The following is a 17,776-nucleotide window of genomic DNA, read 5'->3' as shown; positions in this document are numbered from 1 at the left end:
ATCCCATACCTGTATATTAAATGTCATGTTTAATGAAGAAGAGTGCATGCTGTGTAATACTTTACACAAAGCGTACAAATATTCCATGACTGCATCTGTTTTTATCTCATGATTTAACCCCAGTGTTATACCCTAAACAGACATTTTGCAATCCTACCAGCTACCCAGCGAAAGGGGCCACCAAGGAAGTGATAATTCATATTCAAAAGGACTAAGACCATCAACACCATTATTCTTTGTTCCTAAACGTTTCTTTTGTCCCCACTGTAGAGACTTTTTCTCTGTAGACTTTGCCCAGTGAGTACAAAACTCATTACTATTAATCCTGAAGCATGTCATCTTAAGGCCAAGCACAAAGCTGTTTGTTCTGGGTCTAGAGGACAGGAAGAGAAATGACATTTCACTGAGCACGGACAATAACCTCTTTCCTTATATGTTCAATACCTCAAGACTACTCAAAGTGTCATTATCCCTCCCTACGCAGAGACTTAGCAAGCTAAGAAAAACAAAAATGTTGTATAGTGCTTGAAAATGCTCTTCACTGGCCTGAACCAAGCTTTAAATAAAGAACTTCCATCAGTACCATTAATTGGCGTTTTCTTTCCTGCAGAGAGATAGTAAGAGCTTACCATTAGATGGTATTATGGGAGGGATTAAATGTCTACTTGGAAGATTTTTAAGACAAAATAACCTATATACAACAAAGAGAATACAGTATCCTGTTATAATTTTTAATTGGAATAATTCCTTTTTAGAACAATATTTCAAGAGAAGTCAACAGTACGGAGCATAAATGTGTCTTATAAATGTCCAGTTCCTTAGATTTTAAGAAAAAATGATGACATGAGGCAATGCTTTAGCATGCATGCTGCTAGATATATCTATAAATACATATAGATATATACTATATATTTATACCCTCTAATATATATTCCAATAAATGTAATATTACTACAGAATTGTGGTTAGGGTAAGTGAATACTTATAATGGCATCCTTTTCACTGAAGAAGCTATGATAAATTTATATCTTTATGGTATTCCACTGAAGAGGCTATGATAAATTCTAGGCTCCAGAAAGTCGTTCAGCTGGTCCAACTCTCAGTGACTTTAGACCATGCATTACCAAACAACTGTCTTACCTTTTCATCATCAAGCAACTGCCTGAGATTCCAAAATTCCAAAGATTCCAAAGAGAATCTACCTTTAAAAAGTACATGTATAAAAGGTGGGTGGAGAGTATTTGTCAACATGCGACCAACCCGGTAACAATGATAGATGGGGAAAAGTTGAATGAGGATTAAGATAAATGCAGCAACACAGAAAAGGGGATTTGTTTGTTTGCAGGCCTGTATGAAAAGGCTCCAGCCCACGTAAAAATTAGATACTGAAGAGCTGTTGCTGCAATTAATAGGAAATGCAGACAGTAATAAAGTACAAGCAGCAGTAAATGCTAGAAAAATCATATGTGGTTTCTTACTAAACATCAGAGGACACTGCCAGATACTACATACCCCACAATTACAGTTGCAGGACCACTAAATTGGAAGTTCAGAAAATTTTCAAAATTTTGGTGTACCCGCCCACACTTGGGTCAGGCTCTCCCTGGTGACAACAAGGACTTTGAAATTATGGGGGAAAATGCTGCATTGTGGGTAAAAATATGGTAATTGTGTTCAAAAGTGTAGTAAGTACATGACCCCTAATTCTTTCTCGACTTCCTGCAATAGTACAGCTTTAATTAACTTTTTCGGTAATTGCTTTTAGGGCATTTCATTTCCTGGTTTCGCTGCTTTTGAGTTCATGTTTTGGATCAAGCCACTATGCCACCTTTGTAAACATATGTTCTACATGGTGTTGAAAATATTTGGCTGGGTTTGGTCAAATGAAGACAAAGACCTGGTTGTTTGTAACAACACCTTTTGTTAGTATGAGTTTAATTAGTTGGTTTTGTGCTGAACATATTTTGCCTATTGTTTTGTTTTTTTGTTAAAACATGTTTATGTTTTATTGAGTTTTGCCACAGGCTCTCAGGCATCTCCTGTGAACAGAATGAAAAAATGTATTTATTTATTGGAAAGTTGCCTACAATACATCATCTTTCACTATGAAAAAAGTTTAGGAATGGAGGTCCCTTTAAAGGACAACTAAACCCCCCTAATGTAAAAAGCCCCAACCACTACATCAGGGCTGGAACTAGGGGTAGTTAGAAGAGGCACATGCCTAGGGTGCAAAGGTAGAGGGGCACCTCTTCTAATGTCTTCCCCTAGTTCGAACCAATGTGTCCAGAAGGTGTGGCAGCAGTTCCTTCCGAATGCGAGTGTTCGCTCTTCCGCGCATGCGCACTTGCTCTTCCTCTGCGATCTTTTGGGCACGCGCGAACAGTGGGCTGCAATGTAGTCGGCCTGGCCAACTTGGTCCAGCACTGGCCTCCATAGTGCCCCCTCCCTGCTTCCTCCTCGCATATTGCATTGGTGAAAAATGTGTCCCTAATTGTGAATCTCACGTATCCATGCAGGTAAGTGCAGTGGATCTCAAGGGTGCCATCTTCCGCTTCGGCGTGAACACCAGACTTGGCTCCAACTGTGCATGTGCCTAGTATCTGTGTCGGCAGTTCCTTCCTGAAGAAAACCGAGGGTGTGGAAGATGGCGCCCTTGATCTCCGCTGCGCTACTCTGCATGGATACGCGAGATTAACAATTAGGGACACATTTTCACTAATATATTATGCAGGGAGGGGGCACTATGCCAGTAGTGAATGGGTCTTTTCACATTTGGGGGGTTTAGTTCTCCTTTCATGCAGAAAACTGCCTAAATATTTTGAGTTTTTTTTTTAATTCTGCCATGTTAGGAAATGGTACAAAAATTGTAATGCCATTCTAAAGCTTCTGTTACTAAAATATTTGACATTTTGTGAATAAATTTAAAAAAAAAATAAATGCTGCTACTATATCAGAAATTGTTATGGATGGTATGAGTATAACCACCTACCATACACACCTTATTGTATTCAAAATCCATCCTGAATATGTGCAGACCCCTAATGTGGTAGCTTTGGTGGGCCTGGCCCCCCCAGTCTGATGCTCAATGTTCCATTAAGGATATTAGTGAACTGCATATGTTTAATTCCCAGAATGTATAACCTGATATTTATCAACACTGAATCTCATCTGCCACTTTTTGTTTGAGTTTTGAGTCCAAGAGTTTGGACTCCACCAATTAGCAGTCAGATTGTGTACAAATGGAGGAAATTCAAGACCATTATTACCCTACCCAGAAGTGGTCAACCATTAAAGATGGGTCAAAGTAACCCAGGGTAACTTCTAAGCAACTGAAAGCCTGTCTCACATTGGCGAATGTTGATGTTCATGAGTCCACCATCAGGTGTAGCAGGGTAGCAAGGAGAAAGTCCCTGCTCTCCCCCAAAAATATTGCGGACCCTCTACAGTTTCCTAAAGATCATGTGGACAAACCAGAAGGATACTGGAAGATTGTTTCGTGAATGGATGAAGCCAAAATAGAACTTTTTTGGCTTAAATGAGGAGCGTGGCATTTGGAGAAAGAAAAACACTGCATTCCAGCATACGAACCATATCACATCTATGAAACATGGTGGCGGAAGTGTTTTTGCTGCGTTTGGCCCTGGGTCTTGCCCTCATTAATGGAACAATGAATTCTCAACTTTACTAGAGAATTCTAAAGGAAAATGTCAAGACATCTGTCCGTGAACTGGATCTCAAGATACATTGGGTCATACAGCAAGACAACGACTTTAAACACACAAGTAATTCTACCAAAGAATGGTTTAATGGTTAAAAAAAATAAACTTAATCCAGCTGAAATGTTGTGGAAAGACCTAAAGTAAAAGGTTCATGTGAGGAAACCCACCAGCATCGATGTTGTCGATGTGCAGGACTGATCAACAGTTACCGCAAATGTTTTGTTGCAGTTATTGCTACACAAGGGGATCTGAGAGCACGAGTCACTTACTTCTTCTGACACACAGATATGTTATTAGATCAATACATACATGACCAAATATAATAATTTTTATTTCATTTGTTTAACTAGGTTTTTTTCATCTACTTTTGGGACTTGTTTGAAAATAAGATGATGTTTTAGGTAAAATTTATATAGAAGATTTTAAAAGGTTCACAAACTTTCACGCACGACTATATATTTGCCTGGGGGAACCCTGGCCAGTGTTCCAAGCATAATATGGACTGTAGGCAAAATGAGAATAACAGAACCTTCCATTATTTAGTAAAATTGGTATTTTTGAAAGTTCTTGGCAAAAGATGGCTGCAGACAGGGTTTCATTCTATACAGTCTATAAGAACAGTTTTACAGTGGTATGAATGATGAATGCTGATTATTACATCTGTTTACAGTCTCTAAGCAGGCAATGCCTTGTTCCCATACATCATTCTGATTTTACCTCTGGTTAACAAAGAATGTAACATACGTAAAGTAATGACTAAAAGCGTGCTGCAATGTTTCAACACACATTAGAACAGAACGTCCGCTTTCCATGAAACATGCCGTCATGTGTTAGACCGTAATATAAACTTGACAGTTAACAAGGGCACAATAAATGTAGAGTTGAAAGCAGTCGAATCATCATTCCCAGAACTATGATCATGAGTATATATACAGATATTTTTGCTTATATACCTATTACACAAGCCTTTGTATATGCCCATGACAAGCCTTTGTATATGCCCATAAGCACAGTCAAACAAATAATGGTCCTTTCTCAAGTAGAGAAAACTAAAGGGTTTAATAATAGTTTTTTTTTAAAGTTTTTGTTTTTAAATTTTTATTTTATAACTTAAGCATTTTTATCACGGTTATTCTTTACACCTGTTATTCCCCCTGATGCCAGAGAACTGGCACTAACTAACATCACTAGCATTCCTAGCACCTTGAATTTCCACTAACCTAACCTTGCACTTTATACCGCCAGGAGGAACCTAGCTAGATAAAGGCAGGGAGGCACACTGACCTGGCAAATATCAAGGCTGGTTTTAGTAGCATTTAAGGGGTTATTTACTAAACCCCAAATGCAAAAATCACAAAAAAATCTAAATTTTTTAAACATCGAGGCTGGAAAACTCAGAATCTGAAATCCCGGCATCTCAGACCTGTCAAGATTGCATATAAGTCAATGGGAGAAGTCCCAATGATTTTATAGATGTGTGCTGGGTCTCGTGCCATACCCCGAAGTTTTCGGAGGTTTCGGGCAAAAATCTGAGGTTTCAGGTGAAATCTCAGAAAAAATCGTGAAAATCTGGGTTTTTACCGCAAAGCAAATTTTTGGGAAAATGTGATAATAAATAAGCTTTCAAAACCCGAGCGGCTTAGATCGGAGTTTGTAGCAGCCAATATTGAGATAAGTTCGGACCTTGATAAATAACCCCCCTTAGTGTTCAGATGAACAATATGTTGGGCAATAGACCAAAAGCTGACTATGAAACAGCCATATGTTTAAAATGTGAACTTGTTTAAAAGAAACTGTTATCTGTTCCAGTGGAATCAAATTCTTCTCTAGTTTTGTTAGAAAAAAATGCATGCTTGGATATTGCACTGTACTGAGTGCAGGGCATGACAGGGTGTAAAGTGCAGACTACACTTTGCAGCCTGCCCTGCACATAGGGCACCTTTGTAGTTTCTTATTGTGCTTAAGCATTAGTAGAAAATCTCCCATTTGACACCAACTGCACATTCACATTCTGGAGGCATAGTTTATTTTGTTCATAGCTACAATTTTTCATATTTTCACTGATACTGCCCTGCTGTTTGCCTTTGAGTTATTCTGCAGAGATTTCACTGAAGTACTACCTATTTTATTGTACTAATGATGTTGTTATATTATCTGCTAAGGGTAGCTCCCACTTAGAAGCATAGTTAAATACTTTGCCGTCTTAACCTAGATGAAGTACTTCTTATTCTTGCTAAACAATAACTACTGTCACATAGTAACAACTTAGTACAGTAAGTTAGGTATAAAAAAGACACACGTCCATCAAGTTCAACCTTTCAACTTTTTTTTAACTTGCCTTACTGCCAGTTGATCCAGAGGAAGGCAAAAAAACCTGAATCTGAAGCCTCTCCAATTTGCCTCAGAGGGGGAAAAATCCTTATTGACTCTAAAATGGCAATGGGACTAGTCCCAGGATCAACTTGTACTATGAGCTATCCTCCATAATCCTGAATTCCCTCCCTTGCTTAAAAGCTGTAAATATGTTCTTTCTTGTTAAAAGGAGATTTACAAATAGAATAATGAATGTTCTATTCATTTCCTTGTCTGTGTTCTTATACAGAGAAAAGGGAGATTTATTTAATTTCTACATCGGTGCTTGTCCAATATTTGCTTTTTTCCCATGTGTGCCCATACTGGGAAATTGCTAGCAAATTTTATCTTCTGTGCATGTAGTCTTAGTAACCAGCAAATGCAAGTATTAAGTGTATATGTCTTCTTCTGCCTTAAAAAAGATAACCTCTGATATGTCAGGGCTCATTTATGAGAAAATTAAAGGGCAACTAAATACTGTAGAATATTTTTTTTCTGGAATTGAATTGGTGTGTTATTTCCACGCCCAGAAGCCTTAAGATACTGAGACATACCACCATAGTTCTACTGGTATATCTCCCTTTCTTCTGTTCTTGTTCCTGGACACAATGACCTGGTATGAATTGAACTAGTATAGGTGTGGAACAAGCCCTAGGCACCTCAAAGTGCTTTGTGTGCATGTGCTAAATACTGGATTTGGTGAAGGTGGGTCATGTTAGAATGTACGGTGGGCTCTACCTTAGTGGTGTAAGGCCACTGGCTATGGGATGTGGCACAGCAACCCTAGGCCAGTAATTAAAATAAGCTAAACATAGGTTTTATTTGCCCTTTTAAATAAAATTGCATACGTGACTTATTCTTGTTCACATAGTCACGGATCTTAAATTTGTATTAACTAAAAGATACATTTCTTCATGACAATTTTGCCCACTGTCTGTCTTATAAATGAGTCATTGTGGAAAGATGAGAAAGATGGTTGATCCAAAATGACGTTGCCAAACATCTCCTATGAAATGCATTTTAAAATCAATTGTTATTTTCCCTTAAATGGGCAGATTATTGTAGAGCTCTATCTTATTGTGTGCTCAGAACATTCCTTGGTAATGGTTCCTTCCTGAAATGATATCCTTTTGTGTATGTTATTTGCAGTACAGTTTTTAAGATCTGCATAGTAAGTGTATGGTATGATTCTTATTGATGTTGAGCTTGTTGCTTTTACTTTTCCAACTTTTCCAAAATGTTTCTTTGATCACAAAATGCATTCTGTTCGATTTATGAACTGACATGAACTGGCATGTAAGCAAAGAAACATGATGTCTTATTATAGGGCTCCTATTAGCACTAAGAAAGGGATTGCTTCAGCTGCCTCCCTTAAATTCAGATTGCCTCTGCACACGTAGTCAGATTGCATATCAAAATTTGCATTAAGGTCCCCACATCTGTAACATATAATATGGACCCCATGGGAGGACAGGCCCTGTTGCAGTTGTACCCTCTGCTATTTTCACTACTGTTGACCTAGATGTTGCTGTTGTCCACAGACAAGACAATAATACAATACATTTCTGACCACTTACTGGTGCTCATATGCCACTATCCATGGAAAGTACCTGAGCAGGGAAGCCTACTAGAGGTGATCAAAACTTTCCTGATTGCATCCAAGTCAATGGCAGGGTTAAGTTGTAATTCATTTGAAGTGTTTTTAGCTCTGCAACACAGTAGCATATTGTAATGCAGGGTATCCCAAACTCAGAACAGTCTCCAAGGCCCTGGTCACGGCTCATCCTTCTGCCTATAACAGCTGCCTTAGGCTTCCTGACAAGTCATCTGCTACTCTGATGCCACCAGGTCTTAATGTGAGAGGCCCAAAGAGAGAGTTCTGAACGAGCAGGGGAATCGAGCGTGAGGTATTAGAACAGGTCACAAGTAGCATAGTCGAAAGACAGGCCGGGTTGGTAACAGTTACACAATGCGGTACAGATTCAGGAGACAAAGGAGTAGTCTGAGTCACAGGCCAGGTCAAAACACACCAATATCACAGTACAGAGCAGGATCTGAAGGATTAGTAAAAAACTAGCAAGGGTCAGGACAGGCAGCGAAGATGGAATCCGGGACAGGCAGAGTCGACAATTGATCAGGAACACTAGGAAAAGCACACACAGGGACTAAGAAAATAGACCTATATGTTGGGCAGTGAGCATTGGTAGAGGAGCCCTTTAAATATTTGAATTTCATGTCAGTGCACAATGAGCAGCACCAGAACAAATGTGGAAGAGAAGATGCGCCTGCTCCATACTCAATTGGCACGTGAGCGGGACAGACATGGGAGGTGTCCCCGCCATAAACACCAGGGTAACTTCTCACACATATATAATGTCCTACCTTGTTAGAGAAGCTCTTTTACACTATGCTACACTGAGTAAAAAAGGATCCCAAACACAGCCCAGATGGGGGGCTTTGATCAGATTGATTAGTGTGGAAGGCAAGGGGAACATAATAATAATGGTGGAGTTTTTTCCAGTGCAAAGGACCATGGAAAAATTCTAGTGAACTAGAACCCAGGGTGAGTCAAATGTGAAGGTAAAATTTGCTCTATCTATGTTCAGTCATCTTAGTGAATATATAAGAAAGATAAACCTTCTTTATAACCAGTAATTATTTTATTTTTAAATATTTGTGCCTCTGTTCTTTAGTACCAGCACAAATACAAACCCCACCCCCCTGAATACTAAATTCGACAACCAGCCAGTATTAATAGAGCATAACCAAAGGAGCAGATGCAATTGAAGAACAGCTGAACAAGGATTGTTTTGAAAGACATAGTTTGAGTTGTAGCAAACTAACATTAGAAAAGATGTTGCTAAGTTGACAAGACAAGAGAAGTGAGGCACCGGCCCTCAACCACAGTTATGCTTTTGAAATGAGGATAGCCAGCCTGTCTATAATATTTGACATTGTTCTATCTACGGTGCTTCTGTACTCCGTGGTGCTCTTGTAGTGTCAGGGGTATGATAGCATTCAATGCATCTGAGGGAGACTATCTAACCACTAAAATGCTATGCTTCAAAGATTGAATAAAAACCCTATGAAGGATTTATCCTACTTGCAGTGTATGGATTCCTCTAGTTTACCTATTTTTCTAAAAGCATTTTAGGGACTCCCTTCAACCTCCTCAAGTTTGTCATTAGTTTCTATGAGTACCCAAACCCTAGCTCTAAAGGTATATATTTCACATATTGAATCTGCCAAGCAATAGCGAGTCCATCTTATGGTATATCTGTGTTTTAGTAGACACAAGATCTATGTTGAGCTGCTGTTGACGTAGCCCTATTATGTCCTTGAGATTAGCGACATTACAGAAAGAATTACATGACAATGGTTACATCCAAACTAAATATGTCACTCTTCATACTGTGCTCTGCATAGCCCACACTTAGCCCTTTTATAATTCTTTGTTCCCTCAAATATCCTATACATGTTAAACAAACATGGTTCATACAAACAGAACCTATTTTCCTAGCTGAGAAGCCCAGCAAGTGTCTGTATTACGAACACAAAATTCCAGTGCAGTTGGGTAATGCATCTATTATTGTTTTGACTCCCAAGAAGAATGTATTCTTTCTGGGGGTCTTATGAGGAAAACACTAGTGATATTTTCGTAGTCCTGGGGTTATTGGAACTGGAAATTTGGTCTAGATATTTTGCTGTAATGAAAACAGCTCAGAAGATCAAGCAGACTTCTTGGGACGAAAACCAAGTAACAGCTGGAGTTTTTCCTGACATAAATAGATCCACAATGAATCAAGTGTTAAAATAAGATGTTTAACTACTTTTCTTCTGCTAGATGTTCTCATACCACAAGAAGGATCAGTGTTGGTGAAGACATTATGGTGAATTCACAAACCTGATGTTTATTCCAGCAACCCAGAGCAACTACTCAGCTCTACACTCTGATTGGTCAACTACACTAAAAGAAAAAAATCTTATTGGTTGTCATGGGTTAATACTTCATAATAACATTTACATCTCTATTGTGAATTTCCTCAATTGAGTGATAATGATCTCACATTAACTTTACCACTGTGAATTCAGTTACTTTTGGGGTTATGAAGACACTGGCAATCTAAAACTGGGCTTCAGTTTTTACATGGCTCATGATTCCACAGCATTCATTTTAATGGGAAAATCCTTCATCCTCAATCTGATGATGGTCTCAAACTTACGTTATCATATGCCATATAAGTGCGAATAAGCAAAATGGGATTTTGTGTGTTCTCAGTGAGAGGTACCTTATGCCTCTGTCCAGGAAAATGGAACCTAAATCTAGTCATAAGTATGGTTTAGTTAATTTACTAACCTGAGTTACAAATTAGTAGTGAAGTAGTGAAAAGAAACTAAAAATGTTTAGACAAGAATGTTAGTAAGAGAGCAAGACTTAGCTGGACATGAAGAAATACTAAAAACTTGGCATAGTACCCAGTTATAGGCTACCATCTGGGAGGGATGTTTTTAGCCTTAAAAGGAATTTCTGCATTTTACCCTCTAGTTTCTGCATTTTGCCCTTTATTAGAGCTTGAGTAACTCAGGTTCTAATAATAACAATCCAAAGACCTATTAAGGACAGGGAACAAATGAGCCAGATTCTGTACTAGCCTACATCATAAACCGCCTTAATAACAAGGATATTATAAGTCACTAAAGAGTTCCATAGCCATATAAAAGCACAAAGGTAAAATCACTGGGGGTACCCAGTTGTTAGGCACCCTGTTATGGTACTCACTTACCTGCTTCCCTGGGCTAGCATTCTTCTTCTTAAAAAACAAAACTTTACTCCAGTTTTTCAGAGGTTTTCTGCTTTCTCCACCGGAAAAGGAGTTGAATTGGATGCCACCTACTAACTCAGCTGCTCAACGCAACAAAGTGCATTTTTAAAGAACTAAAGATATAATCACTGGGGGTGGCAAAATGTAGGCACCCTCCAGTGGTTATTATAGCTTATCTGATACCCCAGGCCAATGCTCCTGTTGCAGAAAACTGCACCAGCACAAGGTATTCCTGTAAAAGGTCCCAGTCGTTATCGTTTTCAGCTTTTTCCACCCTGTCTACCGTCAAGTCTGGTCAGGCTCATGCGCAGTAGAGTAAAATCTGGAGGTAGATGCAAAAAGTCAGTTCTTTCACTCTGTGCATAACCCAGAGAAAATAAGACAGAAGAGGTAGAATATTGTGGCAAATGAGCTTCTACAGCCGGGGCCAGTGCATTTTTCTGCTAACTCAGGCCTGGGGTATTAGGTGACCTATTATGATTACTGGGGAAGCCTAACATTTTGGCACCCCCCACTGATTATACCTTTAGTTTTAACTTTTGGAAGGGTGTGAGAAGGGTGGCAGTTGAAGGCAGGGGCGATCCTGCCCACTTTGCCGCCCGAGGCGGCCTTAGTTTTTGCTGCCTCAAACCTTCAGCGCCGGACAGGTCCACTTCGCTAGTTTAGAGAGCGCAATTGCGCTCTCTGCACTAGAAGAGCCGAATTTCTGGGTTGAAAACGGGAAATTTGGCTCTTAGTTACCAGGAGCGGCATTTTTGCCGCCCCTGGCAACCAAGGGGGCGATGCCGCCTGAGGCAAGTGCCTCAACTCGCCTCATTGGCGGAGCGACCCTGGTTGAAGGGCACATTTACTGTATGAATTATACATATTTGTATAGTAGAGGCCTAATGTTGGGTGTTCACTATTCCAGTTTTCCAATTTTGTCATTTTGAGGGTTACCCTTCCTGCTTGTGTATAGTATGATCAATTAACACACACTTTAGGGTAGCATATTTTAAGGACCATTTATTTCGAGGTAGAAATTCCTGTCAGGGATGGAATGTTGTCTCATAGGCCAATATATCTCCACTACCCTCTCTGGACCCCTTAGTGGAATGTCACAGATTGTTACACAAATTATCTGTATAACAAGGGTCAATATGTACAATGCACAAATATGTTTACTGATCAAACACAGCACCTACACAGCGCTTGCAGCAATAGGTTCCTGTCAATGAAAGCTTTAGTCCTTTGCTTGAACAAGATATTAATGTTCCGTTTTCAAGCATATTTCCACATGTTTTGATCCATAAATGCTCTATAGCCAATTACTGAGCTGATCATGTAACTGCAAGATGTTGTGAGAGCCCAACTCTGGCAAACAGCCACGATGTACTAAAACTGTCTCTGCTCTGTTTAGTCCTGGGACATAAAACTAGGCCTGCCGTGCAACAGTAAGTGAAAATGTGTCAAGAAAATTCAGATCAAGAAGATCGCTTCTGTCTCTGATAAATACAACAGCTGGCTGCAGTTGTGGAATCCCTAAAGATTTTTTTTTCTTTTTTACAAAAAAGGGGTATTTCCATTGCTTGGCTTTCTGCAGTTTAAAGCTATGAACCAACTGCTGTTTGCTTGCACTGAAATCACATTCTATCTTTTTTAGATAGAATGCATTCACCTGCATGTGTGGTGTCCAGGGGTTGTGCTCATTCAAAGGAGAGGGGTAGGATAATTGAATCTGTATTGTAGTTGCATGCAGTGTCGGACTGGGGGTCCAGGGCATAGTAGCGCTGCCACCTCAGGCGTCCGCACACCGCCCTAACCCCACGCTGAAGCCACAACCCCCCCTTCTCCCCCCTTCATTATTTTAAGTGTGTTGTGTAATCGTGCTGGGGGCAGGTAAAGGTGCAGCGCCCAGGGTTTCTGGGGCTGAGCAGGTCTGTGTTGACGAGGTCCACAGGTTTTTTCCTGGTGTCCCGCTGGCCCATGTAGAAAGGCAGGCAGAGAAAAGGCCAATTTAGTCTCTAACATTCCCTGTTCTAAATGTTCCCTGTTCTAAACGAACTGTCAAGCACGGCACTGACCTCTTGGTAGGCACAGGGAGAAGATAAAAAATACATACTTTAGTGTTTCTGCAGTGAAATTTGGTCCATGTGTGTGCCGATAGGCTGATGCAGGGCTTCACAATTCATTCAGAACAAATAGCAGAAGACTTCAAATTGTGCTTTTAGTCTGCCTTTCTACACAGGCTGAGAAAACTCAATGGGGCAAATTTACTTAGTTCTGAAGTTGCGTCGACGGCTTCGCTCACTTTGCAACACTTTGCCAGGCTTAGATTCCCCAGGGCAGCACAAATTCACTAAAATCCGTCCAGGGAGCCAAACGCAGTGAAGTTTGCGCTAACGTTAATTTGTCAAGCAAAGCAAAGTTACGATAGTGATGCCTAATTTGCATAAGGCACCAAGTTAATGGATGTATACGCTGCAGCAAATACATTACGCTACACAACCCCGGGAAATTTTAATAAAATAAAATAGAGGTGTTATACTGCCCTACACATGTGCCCACTGTATAGTTTAGGTGCCATATGTTAGGAAATGTAGGGGGGAAGGAGGGTACCCAAAAAAAAAATTACGATTACGATCTTTTTCAGCCTATTACTCTGGAAAAAGTAAAAGACGCCAGCGTTTTTTGGGACTTGGAAAGAATTTCAACTATTTTTAGAGAAACTCTATTGCACTTCGCCTGGTCTGAGCTGGCGAAGTAAAGTCTGGCGCAAGAGGTAATGTTCAGTAAAATCCGCAACTTAGTGAATTAGCGTAGTTACGTCCCTTCACCAGAGCGCAACTTCTCCTGGTGTAAGGATGCGAAGTACTGCTAGAGTCTTGTCTATTTCACTAGCGAATTTACGCCAGGGACCGTTAGCTAGCGTTAGCCACTTCGCCCTTTAGTAAATTTGCCCCATTGTAAGCTATAGTGTAATGCAGGTCCTTTCCAGTTCATATAGGGCTACCATCACAGTCTTTTTTGACACCCCCTTTTTCATACTTGTTTTGCTCCCCAACTCTTTTTTCTACATTTGAATGTGTCTCATGAGTAAAAAAGATTGAAGACCTCTGGCTTAACTCATCTAACACATTGACAGTGTTTATAATGCAGCTACAATCCTGCATTTAGTAGCGGAAGAGGAAAGCATTGACTTTTATGTGTGCCGATAGCCTTACACTTCAGGCCATCATCCGGCCATCTTTCACCTACTGAACATTGTTTGCCAGCACAGCTTCCAGTATGACTTTTGTACATCTCACCACCTAGTTGATGGAGGGGCTAATCCAGTTTATGAAATAGTGATTGCTCATTCTGTTTACACAATATCTTATATAGAAATGTAAACCAGTTTCTTTTCATGGGCAGTACAATGGGTCAGTAGTTAGTAAGTATTGCTGCGGTGGTGGGATCAGTTCTAGCCCAGGCATGGTTATATGCTTCTGTGGGCTAGGGTTATGAAACTGACCATAGTGTGTGTGCAAGATTGAAAGCTATGCTGGATCAGTGTGTGTGCAAAATAAGGATTAAAAGCTATACTGGATCAATATGAACGATAACATCTATTATCGGAGTGGCCACTTATAGGTTATAAATAAGTCACTATATAGATTGGTTGTAGATTTGATCTATTTGGAATAATAACGCTGAATGCAGAGCTGCACAGCAGAGCTTCAGGGCACCATCTTCCACTGATTCATATTCTTTTGGGGCTCAATGCTGATACAAAGCCTGGGGGAGCAGTCATGCGCAGTTACGCCAAATCAGGAATCTGCTTCAACTGCACATGCTCAAACTGGCGTTGAGCCCCAAAAAAATACAAATCGGCGGAAGATGGTGCCCTGGAGCTCCCCTGCTCTGCAGGTTATTTTTTGACTAATGCACAGTGAGGACAGAGAGGGGGGCAATGGCAGGCAGTTTAGGGGGACTTTTGGTACGGGGAGTTTAGTTCTCCTTTAAATTTGTGATGCCTACTTTGAGAATCGTTTCTTAATGTAACTACTCCTACCCCAAGATGGCTTCTGTATGCTTTTCTCTATGTTCAATAATACTGCAGTTTTGATTTTGGTTTTTTTCACTCTTTTGTTATTTCTGCTTTTTTTCCAATTGCAAATGCAAAACCAAGAGATTAAAAAAATGAATTTGTTGTAAACACTGTATGTTTTCCCTTTAACAGGCAGAGATGGTTTAGGAAGCAAAGGGTGCCACTGGTAAGATACTATAGGTGTGACACAGAGTAGTGCATACAAGAACAGAGACATCAAATACTTGTTTTATCGCAATGTAAATGTGCTTCTAGAGCAACTGTCAACATTTCTTTGTTTTGATTTTACACCCATCCTAATGTACATGACCTCCCTGATATCTAGCTTCAAATGCATTTACGTACATAAGAAAGCAGCCGCTCGCCCTCCCGTTCCCCTGACAAGCAAATCACTGTACAATGACTAGATATAGTATAAATAATCTTGTCCAGGGAAAAAGGTCAGATGGCTTCTGCTATAGATTTAATAGTCAGAAACAGCAGACAAATGGCACAGATAGACCTTGCTTTCAATAGCGAGAAAAGTATATGGTGTTAGGGAGCACCAACCATCAATCACAGTATATGGTGTGCAAGGCCAAATAGCAATTATATACGAAATAGGGGGGAGAAAATTAGAAAGAACTGGCCCTCACAGTTGCACCTTCCCATATGTAACCTCCGAAGCATTTAGAAGTGTTGAAATTAAAACGTAACTTTTAATATATATGTGTTAAAATGTCCAGATCAAAGAAAATATTAAAAAACCAGCGAGAAACAGGACGTTCATTGACTGATAAAGGAGGGTTATCACTGATCGTGCTAAGCATCCATTTAACCCAGCGACGGTTGATCTTAATGGGTATTGGTATAGACTGAGGGCTTGATTAGACAAATAGCCAGCTTGCCTTGCTGATGAATATCAGTTCTAGCACTAATAATAAATTCTAGCCCACAGTTCAAAAGCCGTTTCCAACCCCTTCACCCTCCGATTCACCACCCGCTGCAAGAAGCCATACAGTATTGTATAGGTGCTTAATTTCTACATAGAGTTAGAGTCCAGACCCGCGGATCCGTATGCCAAAGCCAACCCCTTCACCCTTGTAGCACCCCTCCCGATCCGTTTTACAAACAAAGTCCCTATCAACCCGTCCTGCCTGACTGAAACTAAAAGGTGCGCCTGACGTGCGTTTCACTCGCCAAATGCGAGCTTTGTCAAAGGCGATTGCGAGGCCGGTGGTGCACTGCTAGATATAGCTACGGATCAGCCGGTACAGATTCAAACCGGCCAATCATCTTGCAGGACGTCACGCTGGAGGCCAGACAGCCAATACCGTCTCCTCCCTGCTATCATCCGTAAGGCTGCTCTGAAGGGGAATCCCTATGTAGCTAGACTTTCTGCACCAGTCAGATCATTGCAACAATGTTGTAGAAATGACGCCCAGCCATAAATGTATCCATATTGTACTATATTTTTTGTTGTTTTTTGACACTCAATTTACAATAAAGCTTATTAACCCATATTGGTTGAAAACCAGTGGGCTTAAGGTACAGTCTATGCATTAGTTGTTTAACCATTTAAGAACTGGAATGGTAACAATCCTGTTTCTAAGAGAGTACTAAATAGGTACTATTTTCTTATCATGGCTAGTAAACCTACATCCATGTATAACCATGACATAGAGATCCTCAGATAGCCACATCAATAGGATATTTTATAATAAGTGTGACTTAGCACGATCAGTGATAACCCTCCTTTATCAGTCAATCAACGTCCTGTTTCTCGCTGGTTTTTTAATATTTTCTTTGATCTGGACATTTTAACACATATATATTAAAAGTTACGTTTTAATTTCAACACTTCTAAATGCTTCGGAGGTTACATATGGGAAGGTGCAACTATGAGGGCCAGTTCTTTCTAATTTTCTCCCCCCTATTTCGTATATACTTGCTTTCAATAGCAATTGTTGTAAATAACTTTAAAGGGGTCGTTCACCTTTTAAGTTAACTTTTAGGGGCAGATTTATCAAGGTTCGAAGTGAATTCGAGGGAATTTTCGAAGTAAAAAAGAAAGAAATTCGATGTAATTTTCTTTGGATAATTCAACCATTGAATAGGATACTACGATTTCGAATCTCCTTCGAATTCGATTACCGAACCGAATCCGAATCCTAATTTGCATATGCAAATTAGGGGTGGGAAGGCGAAAACATTTTTACTTCCTTGTTTTGTGACAAAAAGTCACGTGATTTCCCTCCCCGCCCCTAATTTGCATATGCAAATTAGGACTCAGATTTGGTTTGGCCGGGCAGAAGGATTTGGCCGAATCCTGCTGAAAAAGGCCGAATCCTGGATTCGGTGCATCTCTAACATCAATACTTTGCCAAATTAAACCTGCCGAAGTGCTATGTTAGCCTATGGGGACCTTTTACAGCATTTTTCTGTTTTTTGAAGTCGAAGTAAAATCGTACGATAGTACGTTAAAATCGTTCGATTCGAAGTAATTCGATTCGAACGATTTTACTTTGACCGCAGAATACACAAATTCGATGAAAAAAGTTTGCATTCGATAATAGGATTTGACGTATTTTAATTCGATGGTCAAATTTCAAAGTATTTTTTACTTTGAAATTCGACCCTTGATAAATCTGCACCTAAGTGTGTAACAGAATGGCTTATTCTAAGCAACTTTTCAACTGGCCTTCGTATTCTCTTTTTTTTTTTTTTAGTTTTTTAATTATTTGCCTTCTTCTTCTGACTTTTTCCAGCTTTTCACATCTAAAAGTGAATGCTCTGTAAGGCTACAAATGTATTGTTATTGCTATTTTGTATTA

Source organism: Xenopus laevis, chromosome 8L, assembly GCF_017654675.1.
Source record: "Xenopus laevis strain J_2021 chromosome 8L, Xenopus_laevis_v10.1, whole genome shotgun sequence".
Taxonomy (NCBI): domain Eukaryota; kingdom Metazoa; phylum Chordata; class Amphibia; order Anura; family Pipidae; genus Xenopus; species Xenopus laevis.
The sequence above is the reverse complement of the archived record's forward strand: the minus strand, read 5'-3'. Positions refer to the sequence as shown.